Below are 10,236 nucleotides of genomic sequence, written 5' to 3' on the forward strand. Positions count from 1 at the left end.
CTCCCTTCCTTCCTTCCTTCCTTCCTTCCTTCCTTCCTTCCTTCCTTCCTTCCTTCCTTCCTTCCTTCCTCCCTCCCTTCCTTCCTCCCTTCCTTCCCTCCCTTTGGCTCACAAAAGCTTCTTATGGCCACCTGTTCTTCTATTGTTCCTAATTTTAGTTCTGAACATTTTTATCTCTGTAGTTTATATATTTCTTAAGGTCCAGCTGTGCCCGGAACTCACCAGCATGTCTACCACACCCAGTCTAGCATCTGATAAACTGCACTTTGAGAACACCAAATGAACAAGCAAAGTTGTAGACAAACTGACTTGTGGCCTTAGAGAGTCATTAAAATGGATCATATTCAAAGACCTAAGTCCTTCTGAGGTTTAACCCAAAAATAAATAGAAGGAAGTTTAGACATCTTCAGAGTAGCTAAAGGGATTCATTTTTACAATGGTGATGGCAAGGTACTCTGACAATAAGGGCTAATATGATCTTTTCTTCATTCTCTTTCTAAGGTGAGGAATAGTGTTCTCACAGAAATATATTAAGAAGGAAGAATTCAAATGGGAAGTCTAATGTATAGTTTTTCTCTCTGTGTCTCTCTGTGTCTCTCTGTGTCTCTCTCTGTCTCTCTGTCTCTGTATCTCTCTCTCTCTCTCTCTCTGTGTGTGTGTGTGTGTGTGTGTGTGTGTGTGTGTGTGTGTGTAGCTAATCAAGGGGCAAAGAGAGACAAAAACCTGCCTCTCTATGTTCTCAGGTGTTGGGGCTTGGAGAATAGATTACTCTCTTCCCCAAGTTCATCATCATGAACTAAGCAGGTAATAAAAATACTTATTGATCTCATTACTTCATCTGGAAAACAATGGTCAGGTGCAAGTAGATAAAGGCAGAAGAGAGCTTCAGAGGCTGACAGCATCTGTGGTGTAACTCTTGAGGAAGACTTTAGTAACTTAGATACTACATTGAGTTCCCAAAATTCAACAGGAATTTGTCCAGAGCCAGGAGACACACGAGTGACAACTAGAAGGCCCTTTGCCTCCTTTATGACTTTTATATTCTAGTGAGAAGGAATGACAATGAGCAGCAATGGGTGGATCATGAATCAGTAAACATGCCAAACTCAGGATGGTGAGAAAAGATGAATCAGATTGGAGAATGATGATCTATTTAATCTCATGTAAGGTGGCCATGTAAACCTGTCTATGGAGGTGACATTTAAACCAAGAACTGTGTGAATGAGAGCTCTGTATGGATGTGTTGTTAAGAAGGACAGTCCCTTGGAGAAGAAACACACCAGCAAAAGAAAAATGTTGAGTGGTGTGGAGATTATCAAAACTATGGCTCCAGTGAGATGGGTGGGCAAGAGGGAGATCCTGAGGCACAAACAGAAAGTTGCTGTGGGCTGAAAGGATGGGTCAGTTAAGAACACATGCCACTTTTGCATAGGATCTAAATTCGTTCAATCCACAGCTCCCATGTCAGGTGATTCACCACCACTTCTAACTCCAGATCCAGGGGATTCAACATCTGTGGCCTCCATAAGCCCTGCACTCACATGCACACACACCCTCCTGCATAAACATATGAGCACATTTCTAAAATATCACTATAGAAAGGTGATCTGTAAGAGAAAGGGTGTAAGACCCAGATCCCACAAATGTCACTGCTCTAAGATGGGCATATTGCCTGTGAGCCACACCCAGATTCCTCAGCTGTCAGCGCCTCTGTTTTCAAAACACCTACACTGAAGTCCAAGCTTTACTAGCACTTTCCAATGTTTGAATGGCACCTCTTCTGTCTAGGGTCTTTTCCAAGAAGAGGCTTCTCCTATACCCTTCTTATCTGTGTGGGTTTCTCTTGGCTGTGACAGTTCATTAGACTTTCTTTGGTTTGGGTAATTTCAAGTGTTTTGAAAAGCATTAGTCACATATTTTATAGATGATCCTTGGATTTGATTCTGTTTAGATTGGAGTTACTGGTTCTTGTAAAGAAGCATTTAAATGCCTTTCGTATGGTATCATGTGGTAGGTGCATGCTGTCAGTGTGATTTATCCCTGATGTTGCTCCTCAGGGTCACTCCACTGGGAGCATCAGTCAATGTTCATCCAAGTAGACATCTTCCGTGTCCATACTGTGCTCACCGCTGGATCCCACATTAATGGGGGCACATCTTCCTATCCTGAGGAGAAGGGCATCTGCATGGCCATTGGCTATCTGTTCTCCCTCATTCAGTGGCATGTTCTGGTGGACAAATGGACATGGATTTTATTCTTGTAGATAAACCAAGGTTCTCAAATTTTCATAGATTTAGCCAGTAGGAAAATTGTTACCTAGTTTTGTGTCTGTGGTGTCTATCACCGTAATTTTTTTGTCATAGAGAGATGGCTTTGCTTATTGGCATATATTAGTTATAAAAATGCTGGGTTTCCAAACTGTCCTTTTTATACATGGATGCATCCATATGTCATGATCATATTCATCTCAGTCACTCAGTGTGTCTCTCCTTTCTCCTTCTTTTGGTTCCTTTTTTCTTCCCAAATATTACTCCATCTACATTCACATCTTTTAAACAATTATAGATTCTACACATGACAGGAAGCATAAGTACTCATTCTTCTGGATGTGGCCTATTTGGGTTAACATGATGACAAGTCTACTGGTTTACTGAAAATAATGTGACTTTGATCTGGTTGAATAAAGCTCCAATGTGTGTGTGTGTGTGTATGTGTGTGTGTGTGTGTGTGTGTGTGTGTTTGTGTGAATGGTTGTCTTGTTTTGTGGTGTGTGTGTGTGTTTCTTCATCCATATTTACTGCAGTCAGGTTATAATGTAACAGAGATATTTTGATACTGGCTGCAAACATATTAGAATCTACTAGAGGGCTATATAAGAATTCCTGTGATTGCAATGAAAACTTGGAGCTTATGAGATGTTTTCTTTCAGCAAGGAGACAGTATCTCAGTCAAAGGCAGCAGTAGAGATGTAAGAAGGGTTGGGATACAGTTCACAATATTGGCCTGGTCATATACTGGTCAAGTGAATGTGAGGGTCAAAAAAAGAAAAAAAGGGCTAAAGATGGCTCCAAGATTTGTCCATTCAATTGAATAATCTGTGTCAGGTTTCTCTCCTCAGCCAAACACTGAGAGGATGCAGTTTGGGGATTTAAATAACACATAGAATAAATATAGCACAGCCATTTGAGGGAAAACTCTACTTAAAAGAGCAGTTGCCTGGCGAGGATTGTTTTGACTGGTTTGTGAAGGGGAATCAGCCACATGAGTCAAACACAGGCTCTCCTGGCCAAGAGAGGCAGATGGTCGATCTTCCTACCACTGAGGATTTCAGGGGAGGCTTTTACTGAGTTTTCAGAGATTGCCAGTCTCATAGTTTATAAATATTTCTCTCTGATGGTGAATTTGTCTGTGAACATTCAAAGCTCACAGTCCTGGGTGATACTAGGCATTTGAGAAGCCACTCTGAAAACAATGATGAAAACCTAAAGGTTGCATAACCTCGCCAGGAAGATCACCAATGGAGGACCAAGTATAAAATACCTGAGACTATTGAGGGCATTTCTCATTCAAACCACAATACAGACCAAAGAGTTTATGAGTTCTCCAACAGATGGCTTATTGAAGTCATGCTGTATCTTACTTGGATAAAGGAAGGCTGAGGAGGCTCCTTAACTCCCAGAGTACAATATAGTTCAGAAGGCATTCTCATTGCTTAGCCCTTGTAGGACATAAGATCTTTCCAAATCAATTTTTAGCATACCTTCAGAATTACCCAAAACTCCACGTTGGCACAGGTAGTTTTCCTGTAGCCAACATCCAGTTTCCACCACTGGCCTACTGATCATTGCTCCATAGAACCTGCTACTATATCATAAGCCATGTGTTTCTACCACTGGGAAACTGAAGGGTTGGCTGTCTTTGCAAAAACAAACAAACAAACAAACAAACAAACAGAAACAAACCAAAACCAAAACCAAAACCAAAAAAACACTTTCTCTTTTCTTCATTATTAGCCACAACTTTGAGTGTGTGTGTGTTTGTGTGTTTGTTCAGCTGTATTTTTTTTGTACAGAATAATGAGCTTTTAATGACTTTCCCATACATTTGTATAATGTCCTTTAATCGTATCATTCTCTGCCCTCTCTTGATCTCATCTCTGTTCACTTCCCAAAGACTTGAAGATGCTCTGCTAATGCCAATGCCTCTACTTCCCTCAGATCTCTTTCCTTCCTCATTAACTTCTAGTTCATATGATGCCAGTGAGTGATAGTTTCTCACTTCAGTCTTTCATCACTCTATAAATATTTATCCTAGATGGTAACACAAATATATCACTATTCACTATGTAATTCAGAATATGTTTTATCACTCTTTGCCTAATTTCAACTTTGTTTTATGTCATAATACTCTTAAAGTCTGCATTTTTGTGCTTTTATTATTCAACACAGGGAAATAAATACACATTATTAACATAGAATGATAGCTGTTGCTTAAAATGCAGACACAAGTCATTCTTCATAATGGGCTTCAATCCTCCTAGATTGGAACTTTCAGTAGTTACTCTTCTCCTTGTCTCTCCATTCCCTCTGCTCAACAATTCGGACCTCTCCTACTAGCAAAGCCTCCCTTTGATGTGGTCACGTGGTTAGCTTTGATTCCTGGAATGCTGACAGAGCAAGAGCAGGATTGTGGAACAAGACCAAGGTGCACCAAGGGAGGTACCTGAGACATATTCCAAGGGGAAATTCACTCTCAGAGTCTGGTCTCTAAGCCCAGAGGCTTGAAAGGGGCTATTGAGTCTTTCTTTGCCTTTCTTCCAAGACCATGACACAACCATGCCAACTGCTCACCAGGGAAATATGAGGCATTTGAGCACTGCTGCCTGCCAACCATCTTTAGTTAATCCCATGAGCCTAGCAAAGCCAACAAGACCTGCCAATCCCAGTCACTCTCAGCAGGCTCATCAATGTAGGAAATGTAAACACTTATTCTTAGCCAAATAAATTCTTGGTCCGTTACATTTTATACATTTAAAAACGTTGTTATTTGAATGCACCAAGGGAAATGATGTCTGAAGTCAATGGGCAGCCAGTGCCTCCTAGTCAGGTGTTATTGACAAAAGAAACCATTACAGCACATAAGTGGTAGTCACCAGAATACCACCAACCCCTCACATCAGGCCACTCAGTGCTCTTCATGGCCTCCTAGTCCTTCTTTCCTGCTTCCTTGGTAAAAGTGCTGTCTTCTCAGAGGACTGTTTAGTGATAAGTACACTGCTCAAGCCATCACTGCCCTGGTCTACTTTCCCTGCTTCTGCTCCAGAACTTGCAATAACAAGTGTTTATTCAATTTATTTTACTGTTCCTTTGATGCCAGAACTGCCAGTAAGAACATTATTGTTCTGAGACTCAATTAAATATTGTACACATATTTGATCAGGTAGCACAGGCAACAAACTCATGGAGTGAATGTCACTTCATATTGCAAAACACTGTGGCTCAGGGAAGCAATTAATTTTACATGGAAACTCAAGCAACAAATGTCTCAGTCATCAGCCCTACCTTAATATCAGTTATGATTCATTTTGCCCAGTGAAGCAACAACTTCATATCTCTGTGTTTTTCCTCATGTCTATTTTTATAGTGACTAAAATATAATTTCAAGTTTTACCATCACCTATCTTATGAATATTATTAATTGATAGTGTTACTATCCTTATTAACTAAAGAACAAAACCAGCGGATTGACGGTTTTGATGGTGATGTCTCTTATAGATTATGTTAAACTCTGTGTAGTTGTATATATCTATTTCTTTAAAAATATTTCTTTGAGACAAATTACAAAACAAATAATTAGCTAGAAATTAAATTATGTACAGTGTTTTGAAGCTTTAAACAACCTGCCTAATTTATTATATTATTGTTTTCTTCTTCTCCTCTTCCTCTCCCTCTTCCTCCTCCTCCTTCTTGTTCTTCTTCTTCTTATTATTATTATTATTATTATCATTACTATTATTACAGTTTTTATTATATACTGGGAGTCAAGGCCCAAACCTTGTGTATCTAGCCCTCCAGGTTATTTGTAAAATGTATTATTATAATAATTAATATCAGGTTAATATCAACATATTCTATGACCATGAATAGACAGATGCTTCCATATGTTCAGAACACTAAATATACCATTTAATCATTAAATCAGTGAGGAGGAATACTCTCCCTATTTCTGTTTTATTTCTTGGTTATTGGTGAATATTGCTTACATAGTCTTATTTAATAATTCCCAGGTCTTTGTAAATATTGTATTTGTATTTTTATCTATATATCTGTTGTATGCATCTTTATTTTTTCCTTTATTGGTTCTTTATTTTCCTATTACATTTTTTGTCCTGATTTGGATTGCTAACCTATTATCATAACCTATTGTCTAATTTTAATTTTGATAAAGGTAGACTTTTGCAATATAAATGAGATTAGCCCTACAGAGCTGGCAGCAATAATGGTTATTTCTAGGGGACATGCTTTTGCTCAATGTCAAATACTTCAGATATTTGCCACTGGACTCCCATGTACCCTATTTCTATCACATTGGCCACTTACTGTGAAAGTCTCCGCTATTCAACAATACAGAGACCTAGCCAAGCACTTAACCACTTTGTATGTAGTCCTGCAAAACACAATAAGGTTTTATACATTATTTAAAATGTTTTTATAGTGAAGAAATTAAATATGCTTAAGCAGATAGATGAGCCATTTTTGTAGAAGACGAATTCTACTTCTGAGTTAATAGTCACACAATTAAAAAAAATCTGCAATTTCTTTAAAAATAGGTTTAAATAATATAAAAGTTTTAAAAGCCATGATTTTAAAATTTTACTTCAAGCTATGTTCATCTTTGATGACTTTCTTTATAGCAGCTGCACGCCAGCATCAGAGGTGTCATGACAGCAATTAACTACCTCATAACTTAAAATAATTCCAGCTCTTCTCTAAAACCTTGGATTTGAATGCTAATTAAGCAATTAGAGGCATACAGGACAATCTCCAGCTGATGCCTTCTGGTTAAGTCAGCAGACCAAAATGATGAATCCTGTTAATATGACATTCAAAAAAAATAAAAAATAAAGAAACACACACACACAAAACAACAGCACTCAAAAAACAAAACAAATATAAGAAGCACAGTTTTCCTTTGGATGTGGGGGGTCATTTTCATTTTTATAGATGTATTGTCAAATGCTATGGAGAAAACATCAATAGATAAAACACCAACTAGAATTATTTATGTAGGGTATGCTCACATTTGAGTCACACTTTTTTTTTTTTTTTTTTTTTTGCTGATTTGTCAAAAAGAAACACTAATCCTTATCAAACAAGGAAGTCCAGATGGGAAGGCGGGCTCTTAGTGTCTGTTTGGATAGTATGATGAAGGGCTCCTCCTGGCTCCTCCTGACTGATGAATTCTCCATCCTCACAGAATGCCGACTTGGTTATCCCACCTGAAGTGCTCTTTGGGATGATTGATTACCTCCTCTTTATTTACACACACACACACACCCTCGCCTGCAAATCCAAGTCCAGGAAGGCCCTGACTCTGTGATTACATTTCAGTGGGTTCTGCATTTTCCATTTGCCAAGTTTATGGATGGATTAGATTTGGGTGGAGGGTGAATGTCAGCCGGGCAGTTTAAGATGGAATCTCTATCCAAACCTGTGGATAGTAGCACTTTTTGTGATGTAGAAAAAAATCCCATGGAAGGGTAGAACAGTTTTCTATTGCTCCTTCTCTTCTGCTTTTCCTAGGCTCAGACAGAGGCCTCTACATATTCCTCTAGAGAAATAGTGAAATCATGAATTCGATTTCCATCATCAGCAACACTCCATCCTCAGGAACTCTTTTGATCAGCTTCATCTTGTGAATAATGAGAAAGGAAGCTGAGAGGAAGCTGAAAGTGGATCCTGAAAGCTCACTCACTCCCTGGTGTCCCCCAGGGAACATGGGAACATGTCTCATTTTGCACAGCTACTTCTTATTGTTGGTTTGGCTCATTTTTCATCTAATTTCTGCATCCATATTGTGTTCCTGGGCTTTTGGGTCAGCAGCTATCTGTGAGTTTTTAAAGAATGAAAGGGAAGTTTACACATGATCTGGTGTGTGTGTGTGTGTGTGTGTGTGTGTGTGGGATAGAGAGAGAGAGAGAGAGAGAGAGAGAGAGAGAGAGAGAGAGAGAGAGAGAGAGAGAGATTGTCCTTTTTCTTAGAAGCTTGCCTTCCAAATCCAAAGGTTTGGGAAAAGTATTCAGAGAATTAAAAACTATGAATTTCCCAAATACTTAACTAAGGAGATGAGGTGTGAGTTTGGAGGGAATAAGTGTTAAAGTCTGGGCACACCTGGCTGGGTTGCAGTCTGGGCTTCCATGTCAGACAGCCTATAATAGTATCACCTTTTATTCTGTCCAATATAGATTTTCTAAGTATGTGACTTGTAAATCCATCAGCTGTAACTAATGTTAGTGCTAAAGATTCCTCCCCTGGTCATTGAAGCACTCCGGACCCCTGTAAGGAGCTCTGAGTAGATTCCTATAGTTTGATGGAAGTCAGAGAGCAAGCATCCCCATCCACCCCTAGATTAACACAAAATGTCATTGACCTGGATGACCTACTTTCTTCAGTTTGCACAAACTTCCTATGCACCTTTCAGGTTAGACATGTATCGCAATGGGAACTATTATATCTGCTGTTAGTAACTCCCATTTTCATTTGAGAACTGGGGAGTGTGTTTTCTTGAGACTTGTTTGAGCTAGAATTCTGCACAAATCTGCCAGTTTCCCTGAACTTGTGCTATTCTTGACTTGTTGTTTTGGACTCCTTTGGACCTCCTACTTGAGCTTTACTTGCTTGCAGTCAGAAGATGATCTGACACAAACTAATGTGGGTTCTAGGTACCTTTGCTTTCTCTCCTTCTAGGGTTCAATCAAGGCTGTGCCTATGGCCATGAGGGCTCTCGGTCCTGCAGAACAATCTAGTAGGGGAATATTACAGAATGGATGCTCAAGTCTTCCCTAACATCCCACGTGGAAGCTGTGCCCCTTCTCCGATGTAATTAGATGACCTTGGGGGAGTAGCTGTGTTTAGAGCATCTTATGAGGGGACCTTTAGGAGAGGATCAGTGCCCATATCAGGATATTAGCCATCACAGCTGCCTGTCTGCTGGGAAAGCCATCTATAATTTAGGAAAGCATAGTGTATCAAGAAGCAACTCTTACAGACTTCAATCTTCACCTTCTTACCTCCCAACACTATGAGAAACAGAGGCTGTGGATCAAGGTATCTAACTTAGGGCATTTTCATCAAGGCAGGAACATAAATATTTCTCTACTTGTCACAACAATATAAAGTTACAGACTGAGATCCACCATAATGAAAGAACCATGTAGCATGTTTGTTATTTTGTTGCTTGTGTGTATGTTGTGTGTGTGTGATGCACTCATATGTATGCAAACACACGTGGACATGTGGCAGCTAGAGCAGGAGCTCTCTCTCTCTCTCTCTCTCTCTCTCTCTCTCTCTCTCTCTGTCTCTCTCTGTCTCTCTGTCTTACTGCCTTGGGACACAGTCTCTCACTGAACTGGAAGATTGCAGTTTTGTTTAGGTTGGATGACCAAGGAGCTTCCTCTTGAGCTCTACCTAGTCTTTGTACTTCAACATTGTTATTACAAGCATCCTCAGAGCCGTGAGTGGCATTTTACGTAGATATTAGGGATATAAACTCAGGTCTACTGGCATTCAGGCAAGACTTCTGACCAACTGAGTCACCTCAAAGTATATCCTTAAAGTATACTTGGGGAGGTCCTATTAGAAATACATGATGGTTAAGACCAGAAAACTAACTTCTGAACAATCATAGTCAAGTAACTAACTTGGTAAGGGATGGGGGAACTTTTAAGGCTCTCAGAACTACCTGCACCGAAGTCTTAGGTCAAGGAGAGGCCAACTGAGGATGGGCACACACGCTTATAACTGTAGTGCTTGGGAGACAGGCAGAAGGCCCTCAATTCCAGATCAGCATTGTGGCTCCATAGTAAGAACCTGTTAAACACAAAACAACAACAACAACAAAACAGACACACACAAAAGGAAGAGGAAAGAGGAGAAGGATGAGGAAGAGAGAAAGAGGGGGACCACAGGGATTAGAGAAAAAGAGAAGGAACAGAGGAAGAAGTGAAAGAGGAAGAAA

Source organism: Mus caroli, chromosome 7 (assembly GCF_900094665.2).
Source record: "Mus caroli chromosome 7, CAROLI_EIJ_v1.1, whole genome shotgun sequence".
Classification (NCBI taxonomy): domain Eukaryota; kingdom Metazoa; phylum Chordata; class Mammalia; order Rodentia; family Muridae; genus Mus; species Mus caroli.